We start from the raw sequence: 11,963 nt of genomic DNA, 5'->3' as shown, positions 1-11,963 counted from the left end.
AGGGTCTTGCATGTGTTAATTTCACTTGCTCCTAGAACCCATATGGCTGGTGCTATTAGTATTCCTACTTTGCAGATGAGGATATAGAGGCTAAGGAATGTTTCCTGCTTCAGCTCTCAAGGTGAATCAATATGAACTTGAACTGGCCCATGTCCACTCTACCAGACTGAGTTCCCACCCTCCTCCTCTGGCTGTTGGAGACCTGGCTCCCTTACAACTCCCACTCCACCTGCATGGTTAGTTTCCCTAACATTGGGTTACTTCTCATTCCCAGCCTTAGCACCAACTCTAACACTCATCCCTCCTCTTCACCCTTTATGTTTCCCCCTAAATGCTGCTTGCTCCAGGAAGCCTTCCCGGTACTCCATTATAGCTCACTCGCCGCAACTGGCCCGCGCTCGGCGTTCTCCCGCAGCTTGTCCTTCGCGTCCACTGCTGCCACCTCCACCCACCGCAATGGAAGAGGAGATCGCCGCACTCGTCATCAACAATGGCTCCGGCATGGGCAAGGTGGGCTTTGCTGGGGATGACGCCCCCTGAGCCGTGTTCCCGTCCATCGTCGGGCGACCCCAACACCAGGGTGTGATGGTGGGCATGGGCCAGAAGGACTCCTATGTGGGCGATGAGGCCCAGAGCAAGCGGGGCATCCTGACCCTCAAGTAGCCCATCGAGCGCAGCCTTGTCACCAACTGGGACAACATGGAGAAGTTCTGGCACCGCATCTTCTACAACGAGCTGAGCGTGGCCCCCGAGGAGCACGCCATGCTGCTGACCGAGGCCCCCCCTGAATCCCAAGGCCAACCACGAGAAGATGACCCAGATCATGTTCGAGACCTTCAACACCCCAGCCATGTACGTGGCCATCCAGGCTGTGCTGTCCCTGTATGCCTCTGGCCGCACCACTGGTATTGTCATGGACTCTGGGGACGGGGTCACCCACACTGCCCATCTACGAGGGGTACGCCCTGCCCCACGCCATCCTGTGTCTGAACCTGGCTGGCCGGGACCTGATGGACTACCTCACAAAGATCCTCACGGAGCGTGGCTACAGCTTCACCACCACCGCCGAGCGGGAAATCGTGCGTGACATCAAGGAGAAGCTGTGCTACGTCGCCCTGGACTTCAAGCAGGAGATGGCCACAGCTGCATCCTCCTCATCCCTGGAGAAGAGCTATGTGCTGCTCGACTGGCAGGTGATCACCATTGGCAACGAGCGGTTCCACTGCCCAGAGGCTCTCTTCCAGCCTTCTTTCCTGGGTATAGAGTCCTGTGGCATCCACGAGACCACCTTCAACTCTATCATGAAGTGTGACATGGACATCCGGAAGGACCTCTACACCAACACGGTGCTGTCTGGCAGGACCACCACGTACCCTGGCATCTCCAACAGGTTGCAGAAGGAGATCACAGCTCTGGTGCCCAGCACGATGAAGATCAAGATCATCGCTCCTCCTGAACGCAAGTACTCGGTGTGGATCGGGGGCTCCATCCTGGCCTCGCTGTCCACCTTCCAGCAGATGTGGATCAGCAAGCAGGAGTATGACAAGTCAGGCCCCTCTATTGTGTACCACAAAGGCTCCTGGTACTCCATTATACACTCTCTTCATTATGCATTATCTTCATGTGCACATTTTCATTGAGAAAACTTCTAGGGATTAGTTCTTTTTGTAACTATGAGTTCATTATCCATCTCCCTTGCTAGACTGAGGCTCCAAGGTGCCCTCACATCTGTATTTCACCCAACAATGTGAATAAGTGACTCATTAATGACATGTCATTCTCAATTCTTTAGCGTGTGACATGGTTAGTTCCGATTAGCTCATTTCTAAATTTGTGGCTTTCGGCATGACAAAAGGGAAGTACAAAGGTACATGAAACTGCTAAGTTAAATTGTAGGACTTTGGGTGATTGACCTTGAGAAGGAGTGGGTTTTGAAAGCCATTCCATTCTCTGTCCCTTTTAGAACAGAAGCTTGAATCTGTATACACCATTTTTGCCAAGAGAGTTAAATGGATGGCTGTGGAAGGAGTGCATTTACATGGCTTTTCCAGTAACATGAAGCTTTAAGCCCATGGAACTGTCCCCAAACAAAAATTTGGTCTTGGCCACCTAGCTTCTCCCACCCTGGTGAGTCAGGTGGAAGAGTGGGGTAAGTGGTCCTAGAGGGTGTTGTCCTAAGGCTCGCTTTCTCCTGTAAGGGGCACCACTGCCTCAGTTTCCATGGCCAAATAAAGGGCATTCTGCATCAAAACTTGTCTTGAAACTTCACAATGCAAATGAGCACATTAGTGAGGCTGGGAGGTCCGGCAGGGAGTAAAAAAAAAATCTATTTCATTTTGCTCAGTTCCTAAGTTTATTTGGCCATGTTTAGTCATAGCATGCTGTCTTGGATTAGACTGCACCAGAAGCAGACCCTGAGATAAGGATTTAAGTGAAAGAAGGTTTTTTGGGAGGTGAATTTATAAAAAGCATCGGAAGCAGGGAAAGGAGGTGAGATTGGAAAGGGAAGGAGGCCAGTCCATGGGGCATAAATAAGCAAATTTACCTTTGGAGGCAACTGGAACTCAGCCTTGCTGGGGACCCATGGGGGGAGACACCCACCATAGAGGTGACCTGTCTCAGGAGTAAGGAAGCTAGATTTTATTCACCAGCTCTCATCAGTCAGACACTGAGGGCTGCTTTGGGGGCCACTAGCTCCCTTGTACTTTGGGCCTGCTTTGCAAGGTATCTAGAGAATGATGGCAGGCAAGGACTGGCAGGTGCTCACAACAGACCACTGGTTGTCATGCACAGGAACTGAGTGCCAAGGGGAGATGGGTGGGAGCATGTCTGCTGCCCCCGTGTCCCTCTTTACCTTTTCCTTTTTCACACAGGGCACCCATTCATACCTGGTGGAAGTAGTACTTGAGGACCAAAATTTGGAAAACAAAATTCCAAAATTTGGCATTCAAGCAGTTCAGTGAGTTCCCAGAAGCAATCCTTTAGCTGAACACACGGAGCCAATGCTATGCTATAGTTTGTAAAACTCCAAAGGGAATTCCTGTAAATGCCACCAAATACCAAACATATAAATCTCAAGGCTCAGCAGAAAGAGCCTTGGGAGATCAGAACTTATGGGATACTACATCAAAAAGCCATCTAAGGATCCAAACTTAGAATCAGGTTCTAACTCAGGTTGTCTGTGAAAGAGAAAAGTTCTCTTTCCCACAGCCAAGGGCACAGGGGATGCCATACTAACAGTGTCCTGTGTATGGTGATGGCAGGCTACATCCGCAACAAGCTAGAGATCGTCATATGGAGGTACAGACAAAGACATAGAGCTCTGAGGACCCCACTTCTATGGAATGTCTTACATTCTAGCAAAGTCAGACAATACAATACCAGCAAACCAAAAGAGAAAATGTTCATAGATGGTAGTAAAGGTTATGAAGTCATTTAAAAGGATAATGGGAGAAAGAGTAGCTGGCAGAGAATTACCTAAGGCTGAGTGATCTGAAATGGCATCTTTGAGGAGGTAAAATATGACCTGACACCTCCCTGCTTCCGTAGGGGGAGAAAGAAGGGGATTTCAGGAGGACAGAACAGTAAGTTCAAAGGTCCTGAGATGGGAATATGATTGGAGTATTTAAGGACAGGGGCCTGGAGTACCCTGAATGACAGTTAGAGTGCTAACAGTAAGGTTAACAAGGAAGGCTATAGCTGGAGCACGCTGGGTGGAAATTTGGTCAATTTTTCCATCCATTTCATTGTTCTTAAGGGGAAAAAAAACCCCAAAGCATCAGAGAACATTTGCTGAATACCAAATGATGCTCCCATGTTCTAGATTTCTGAGAAACCTAAGGAAATTCATCAAATTCTGTCTCTAGGCAGCATCCTAATGGTCTCATCTCATTCTTCAGCATATCCCACCAAGATCTCAAATGGCTTCACAGATTAAAACCAGCCCCTAAAAGCTGAATGCTGACCTACTCTTCAAAGATCTTATGTCCCAGTCCCAGAAAGCAATAATTGAACAGAAACAGGGCACAGTGTTGCTAGGACCCGCTTCTTGCTGGAAGGAATTCTTCTTGGTCTACACCATCTGATTTCACTGATGGCTTCAACCCAGCCCCTTGAGGCATACCCCAGGGTGGTCCCCTTCTGGACTGCCATTCACTGATTCTGTAGGAAGGATCCCCAGTGGCACAGCCACAAGGCTCCCTCAGGTTGTCCCTTGAGGATGATATTGGGGAATCTGTCTCAGGAATGCACTTAGCCTTGTAAGACAAGAAGAAGGCTGGTTCTTCACTCTCTGGCAAAGCCAGAGTCAGGAGATGAGGGGAAAGAAGAGGCCAGCTCTTGGCCCTTGGGGACAGAGACATCACAACAGGGGGCCCTGTCATCCTGCAGGAGCCTGGACAAACCTCGATTTTATTTCACAGCCAGTTACTGGGCAGCGGATGTACGCGGACGGAGCAGGGCGCTCCTACAGAAGTGAACAGAGCACGGGCCCTGCCCTCAAGGGGTTATCCTGTAATAGAAAGAAACACGGACTACTCCTGGTCATTCCAGGCAGAATGAAATCAGCATCAAAAGGGACATTCAAACAGAGAACTTCAGGAGAGTAAGGGGAAGAGAAATTAATAAGCTCACTGCCTTGCTTTGGCTTGATGGCAGTTAACTGGGCTAACTAGGTACACATAGGATTTTATGGTTCCCTTGTCACACTCGTGAGTCAGGCTTTTTTAGCTGAGGAAAAGGCAACAGTGTGTCAGGCAACAGAGCACTATTTTCAAGAGATGCGGGGAAGTGAGGACAGGAAAACAACTCATGAAGAGCTGGAACAATGTCCCCTGTTCCGCAAAGTGACAGCAACTCTGAGGGTTAGGTACTGAGATATCTTCTCATAAGAAGGTTCTCTCTCCCACCCTCACTACCTTCACCTTGTGCTTCTGCTGTTCTCTCTGCATCTGGGTCCTTCTCTCAAGATCTTGTTTTTAACAGACCCCTAACCAGACAAGTCTGTTGGGTGGAAAGATCAACTCTTACACTTAACCTTGGGCAGGTTGCTTCACCTCTTTGTGCCTTGATTTCCTATCTGTGACAGGTGGATATTAATAGTACCTACCTTAAATGGATTTTGTGAGGATTAAATTAGTTAACACACAGAGACAGAATGATGCTACTTCTACCATTAGGCTAGGGTTCCGTAACTGTGTCCAGGGTAGCAGGCTCTCGTGGACAAAATGGCTATATACCAGTTCCGTTTACTTGGAAGGCAGCTAGGGATATTAGAAGTGCAAGGTCTCCTGAATGCTTAGAATCTTAGATTCCTTTCTTCTACATCACAGCACATTTTGAAATAAATTTTAAAACTTAAATCCTATCATAAAATAATACAGGTTCATTAAAAACTATTTAGAAAAAAATAGTCTAACAAATAGCAGATGAAAATCACAGAGTAGAGGACATATGATTTAAGGGGACTGACCTTGCTACAGGCGTGGGCCAGTGGACTGGGCAGACTCTCCCCTGGGACTTCTGCTAGAGCTGCTAAAAGACACTCTTCTCTTCTGGGATCCGTAAGACATAGGATTAATATGTTTGAAGATTCTGATGGTGAAGAATAGAGAAGAAAGCAGATTCCAGCTTCCTGGAAGAAGAGAAAGAAAGGTGGGAAACGCAAGCTCTCCAATGACAGTGTGAGGACCTGGATCCAACACCTATTTTTTGGCCAAAAAGTTGTATGAGCCAATATGTTTCTTCCATAGATTTTTTCACTTCAACTAGTTTCGGCTGAGATTCTGTTACTTGTAAATGAAATAATTTTGACCAACCATCCAGAAATAACCACATTTGCATGTGTGTATACTTCCTTCCAGTCTTTCTTTCTCGTTCAAGCTCTCTGCATAGTTGTTTTTTTGTTTTGTTTTGTTTTGTTTAATGAGAGAGGATCTTAATCTACAAATTTTAATACTTTTTTTCTTTCCTGATCCTGTTACAAAGTTTAGTGCCTCTGGTTAGCATCTAAGTCTTTTTGAGAGAGGACAGAAGAATTTGTGCTGTCCCCCACCCCCTCCCCTGTCACCCTTCTGCTCCCTGAAAGATATTTCAGAGGGCAAGGGGCTATCCCATGATACCCATGGGTTGGCAGTTCCTTCCACGCTCAGTTCTATAGTGCCGGGCTGGAGACCATCAGCTTTGATAGAGACTTTGGCCTTAGGTCAGCTTGGACTCCTGCCTGGTCTTTCAAAGCACTTTCCTTTTAAAGCCTCCAAACCCAGCATTTTCCATAAACATCTTGCTGCCTTTTTTTTTTTTTAAGTGGAGAGAAATTCAAGGGTGAACATACTGTATATTAATGGTGGTCTAGGGACAAGCAACATGGACCAGAGTTTCAGGGATCCAAAAAAAGATGCACAGAGTGCATTGGACTGCCAAACAACCATTTGGAGCATAACTGAAAATTGAAAATGCTGTAATGACATGGTCAGAATTATACCTGCAATTCCTAAAGAAAATCTGAGGTGAAGTAGCCATTGCTTTCTAATTAGCATGATCTGATAATGCAGGCTACAGAACATTTGCTAGTAATTATGGTGCTTGCTTGCTCTGCTTATAGCTCAAAAATAATAGCAAAGTTTGTTTTGCTAATCTCGCCTCTGGATTTGTGAATTATTTGTTTTCATTATCTGAAAGATAAACTGGAAAGAAAAATCCAACGCAGGGGGAATTTTTATAAGACAGAACACTCGAGTTGTCTTTGGATGTGGACGCCACACTTAATTTAATAAAAACCAAAGCAGACCACGTTGGAAGCTCTAACGGAGGAATGTGTTTATAATGAGGGAAGTGCCACAGGTCAGAAAACAAACATGGGCTTCGAAACTGTGGATCATGATCATACCCACTATCTCTTATTCTGCTGGGTGATTCTGAGCAAGTCATATCACCTTCCCGGGTTCTGACTGCCCTGTTCTGCCCAGAGTAGCAATCATACCTGCTCTGCCCATCTCAGAGGCTGTGAAGAACACAAGAGATAGTATGCTTTAGATGATTAAGATTTCTTTTATAAACACAAAACTATAACACTATTATTAATATTCAGATAATGTTCTCTAGAATTTACAGAGTGCTCACGCATCGAACAGATGGTGCTGTTATAATTCCTAGCCATCTTTCCCACTCTGTAGATCCCAGATGTCAGCCACTTGACTAGAAAGAGATTCCGTTTTAGGGGCACCTGGGGTGGCTCAGTTGGTTAAGCATCTGCCTTCAGCTCAGGTCACGATCCTGGAGTCCTGGGATCGAGTCCCACATCGGGCTCCCTGCTCGGCGGGGAGTTTGCTTCTCCCTCTGACCCTCCCCCCTCTCATGCTCTCTGTCTCTCATTCTCTCTGTCTCAAATAAATAAATAAAATCTTTTAAAAAAAGAGATTCTGTTTTAGAGTCAGGGAGTCAGGGATTTTCACCTCAGTACTGGCTGTATGACCTTAGGCAAGTTAGTGACCTCTTTGGTCTTGGATACATCCTGGATGCAATGGGGATAAAGAAACACCTGCCACCTGCCTAGCTGCCTGAAACCTTTCTGCTAGATAGCAGGTACACATATGTATTTACAGTAAGCAGTCACACTCAAGTATGAAGTTCAAATAGGCTGATAGACGAGTACAGCAATTATAATAACATCCATAATAGCTGCTATTTTTTTAACCACTTTCTCTGCCTTGGGCGCCATTCTAAAACCTTTACAGGCATGAACTAAGGGACGCTCATTGCAGTTCTGTGAGGAAAATGCTGTCATTCTCCCTTTATGGATGAGCAAACTGAGGCACGCAGGGATGAAATATTTTAGCCAAGTCCATCCAGCTAATAAGTGGCCCCGCTGGGATACGGTGCAGGAAGTCTGGCTCCAGAGCCTGCCCTGGAAACATTTATTCTGCATTGTCTCTCTAACTGCTAACATTTATTGAGGGCTTACTATGTGAGCTTTGCTCTACCATTCTTCTAAGTAGTTTATAATAATTAACTCAATATTCTCAGCAAACCTTGATTAGAGTTATTGTTTAGTTTTAAAAAATGATGCCCAGTGAAGATTGTCAGATAAATGATAAATAATTTTTATTATAAGTATGTCCCATGCAATATTTAGCATATGCTTATACTAAGAAAGTACTGTTTACCTGAAATTAAAATTAAAATTTAACTGGGCATTCTGTATTTCATCTGACAACCCTACCCTGAGAGGAGGTAGGAGCTAATCTAGTTCCTTGTACTGAGTGGACTTTGGAAAATAGTAATTTCTACCATTATTGGTATTGTCAGGTTATTTATTCTGACATCTGTTTTCAATTGTTTCTCTAGCCAATGAAAATCAGAAGCTATATGCATAAAGAAAATAATTATGATATATTAATAAAACAAATTAATAGTGCCTCTGTAACTCTTTCACAGATACGGTCTAAATGGAGCCTCATGATGATCCTATAAATATTGTGCCTATTTAATAATGAGAAAACTGAATCTTGGAGCCATTAAATAATTTGCCCAAGGGCACAGAAATAAAAAAAACCTAAATTAGAAGGGGCACCTGGGTGGCTCAGTCAGTTAAGCGTCCAACTCTTAGTTTTGACTCAGGTCATGATCTCAGAGTCGTGGGATCGAGCCCCATGTCAGGGTCCATGCTGAGCGTGGAACCTGCTTAAGATTCTCTCCTTCTCCCTCTCCCTCTGTCCCTCCCCCTGCCCAGTTCCTGCATGTGTCTGCTCTCTCTCTCTAAAAAAAAAAAAAAGCTAACTAGAACATCACATTGTGGTCTCTAGGATATGAGAGCCATGTTATTACATATCAGGTTTTAAAATGAAGAAAATTGGAGTCTGGATTCTAGCCCCAATTTCCTTTAATGGCAAGACATATCTGAAAACTCAAAGCACAGTCATCTCTATAAAACCAGTCAGCCCCAAAAGAAAAGGCAGAGAGAAAAATCTCTTCAAAATCACTATTAAGTCATTGATAGGGATTTAAATGGTGCAACAAGATCATCTCACATATTTTTTTCTTGCCCCTAGTTACTACTTTTTCCTTGCCATGGTGCCACAACTCTCAGTGATATGTCTGGATAGTTTCCATTTATTGAGAAGTTTTAGTGTTCCAGATACCTTGATAAGAACTTCACTATCCCCTCAAAAACCAAGAGGTAAAATCCTCATTGCATATATGGGAACACTGAGGCTCTGCAAATTGTCAAGGTTTAGCTTCTGGCTAAAAAGTGACAGAGCTGAGCCTGCACCCCAATCTTATATTACTCCACAACCTATTCTTCTGACAGATGCATGACACACGTGCTACCATGATCGGTCTGATGCCCACTGCAGACATGACTAGTCAATCATGGTGTTCTTTCCCTTTGAGCCCGGAAAGGAGCCCAGAATCCTTCTATAAACATTATTCTGGGCAGCCACTACTGGTCAATAGCAGCAGACATTCAATGTCATTACCTACTAGCTACCCCTGCGATACCTCCTCCTGATGAACACCTCCATCGTAATGGCTACAGTGAAAAAATAGTCAACTCTGCAGGCTGCGTGATGAATGCTACTTTAAGGAGACTGTTTGGTAAGTCCCAGAAATGGAATTCATCTGAGATGTGATGGTTCAGAGGCTGCAGTCCAACTGCTACTTATAAAGAGAGAGAGAGGATACCATGTGAAGAGCCCGGGGCTCTCTGCCACCAAGCCAGTTGTGAAGCCACCATTTCCAAAGTCTTGATGCTGCTGTGATGGTCTGTTGCTTTCCACAGGAGGAAAACTGCACTCTACTCCAGCCAATCAGGAGGCTCAACATCCCGCCTCCTCTCTGAGGAGTTAGGTTTCATTCTCAGACAGCATGCTCTCAAGGCTAATGACTGGTTGGAAGCTGAGAGTGCCCTCACATTGTGACACAGCACAGATTTAAGAGAGCAACAGGCCATTCCTCTGGCTTCCCTGTCTGGAAACCAAGCCCAGCTGGTTCACTCCTTTGTACCCCCAGTTCCCCCCACTATCCCCCCACCCCCAGCCCACATATAATGATGCTTTTCTTCTTTCCCTTTCTTGGGGGAAGGATTTAAGAGCTGTGTGGACACACCCAAGGCATTGTTAGTGAAAGTTCAGGAAGAGACCGTGAACCCAGTTAAGAATGAGCAGAATCAAAATGAGAGTGGGAGGGAGAAAAAAGGGAACATTATCCTTTAAATATGCCTATTGCTAAGATAATAGAACTCGTAGGTCTCACGATGAGGACCCCCAAATTATATTTAGGCCCCATCTTCCTCACCTCCATCATTGTCAAAACCAACCAAGAACAAGTTTATCAGGGTCAAATATACCTTGAGAGCCGGGAAAGGCTGTTCAGAGTCCACAAATAAAGCAGGGATATAAAAACTTAGAAAGGTGGTCCAAGGGTGTGATATATTGCAGGGGGCACACATGAGGGGAAAGAGAAACAAGTGAAGGTCTAGAGCAGACATCCAGCACAGAGAGGCAACAAGTTGGAAGGGAATTGGTACCATGCACCATTATGAAGAGTGAGAGGATTTGTAAACACTGACATGGAGAGTAGCTAAGAGCTTAGACTCTAAAGCCCAGCTCTGAAGATTGAATCCAGACTCACCTCCTGCTAGCTGTGTGGCCTCAGACAAGTTACCTATAATCTCTAGGACTCAATTTCCCCATCTGGAAATGAGAACATTAATAGCACTTGTCCCGTGGTGCCGTTCTGAGAATTGTGTGAGATAATTTGTATAGGGTGCTTAGCACAGAGACTGGCACCTAAATAATTCAGCACATGGAATTATCTCTATAATCTAAATATGTCTACAATATTCAGATTTTTAGAGGTTATATAATACTATTTATTAAATTATCCCATTTATAGAAAACATTTCTTTATACATATATACTTACTCACAAAAGGAGAAAAAATAAAGCTTTGAAAGATATGGACCAAACCCTGTTAACCATGGGGACACAATGATTTTTTTTTCTGCTTTATATATTTCTGTATCTTTTGGCATTTATCTGTACTAGGAGCATGTATTATTTCTATAAGAAAATAAAGATACAACTATTAAAAATTCAAATCAAATGACTTCTGACCCTGGAGCTTGGAATTTAATGTGAGTTCTAAAAGAGACCAGGGTGGCCCCAACATCCTTAAGGAAGAAACAGATGTTCCCTGCTGGGGTCAGCCTTAATGACAAGAAAGGACAACCACTTGGTAAGAGTGAAAATGACAAGGATGAAAGTGCTTAGTGATGCAAAATGGAGCAAAACGGGCAAGGTGTGAGGCCACAACACACAAAACCTTGTAGTTTTCGTACCGAGAATAGATATGACCCACCTTCCACCATTTTTAATGAAATAAGGTTCTTTGTATCGTCTTCCATGAAGGTAAAGTTTATTCCTCTGCCAGTGGCCGTGTCTGGACTGCACAACAGGTGGATAAAGCTTGGAAAAATGGCAATATATCTCAAAGAAAAATTTTAGAGCCTATTTGCCAAGTGAAGAAGGATTTGTATGGCCGCCTTTGATTGAAGCACTCTGAACATTAGAAAATAATTGTGAAAATATAAAGAGAGGCCTGCTGATTGGGTTGAGGTTTTGGGAACTGGCAATTAATCCAAGAAGCTGATTTTAATTGGATAGAGAGGGAATAAAATTTTTATTGTATTACTCTAGTTGCAATGCATTCCAAGTATGGTTTTTTTCAACCAGTATTTTATGAGTGAAAATAACTTTCTTGCCTTCCTATCTTTTGGAGAAGGCCTTGACGCATCTGAAAGCACCTCCATTGTACTGCAGCTTCTATCTGGGCCAATGAAACCATAAGCTGAGTGTTCTTAAGTAGCTCCAGGGCTGGAAGATCCACTTCCCAGGTGGCTCGTCCACACAGCTACGAGATGGTGCTGGCAGAGGCCCCGGTTCCTTTTCACACATGCCTTTTCA

The 11,963-nt window shown here is 44.5% G+C and overlaps 1 pseudogene across 1 annotated transcript; it reads left to right on the top strand.

The window, feature by feature from the left end:
- Positions 1–367: 367 nt before the first annotated feature.
- Positions 368–5,211, top strand: LOC118006033 (annotated as a pseudogene). Its single transcript, XR_004677919.1, has one exon. The product of XR_004677919.1 is annotated as an actin, cytoplasmic 2-like (transcript).
- Positions 5,212–11,963: the final 6,752 nt, after the last annotated feature.

The sequence above is a fragment of the Mirounga leonina genome, unplaced genomic scaffold, assembly GCF_011800145.1.
Source record: "Mirounga leonina isolate KUSES-001 unplaced genomic scaffold, KU_Mleo_1.0 Mir_94, whole genome shotgun sequence".
In the NCBI taxonomy this organism is placed as follows: domain Eukaryota; kingdom Metazoa; phylum Chordata; class Mammalia; order Carnivora; family Phocidae; genus Mirounga; species Mirounga leonina.
The sequence above is the reverse complement of the archived record's forward strand: the minus strand, read 5'-3'. Positions and strand labels throughout refer to the sequence as shown.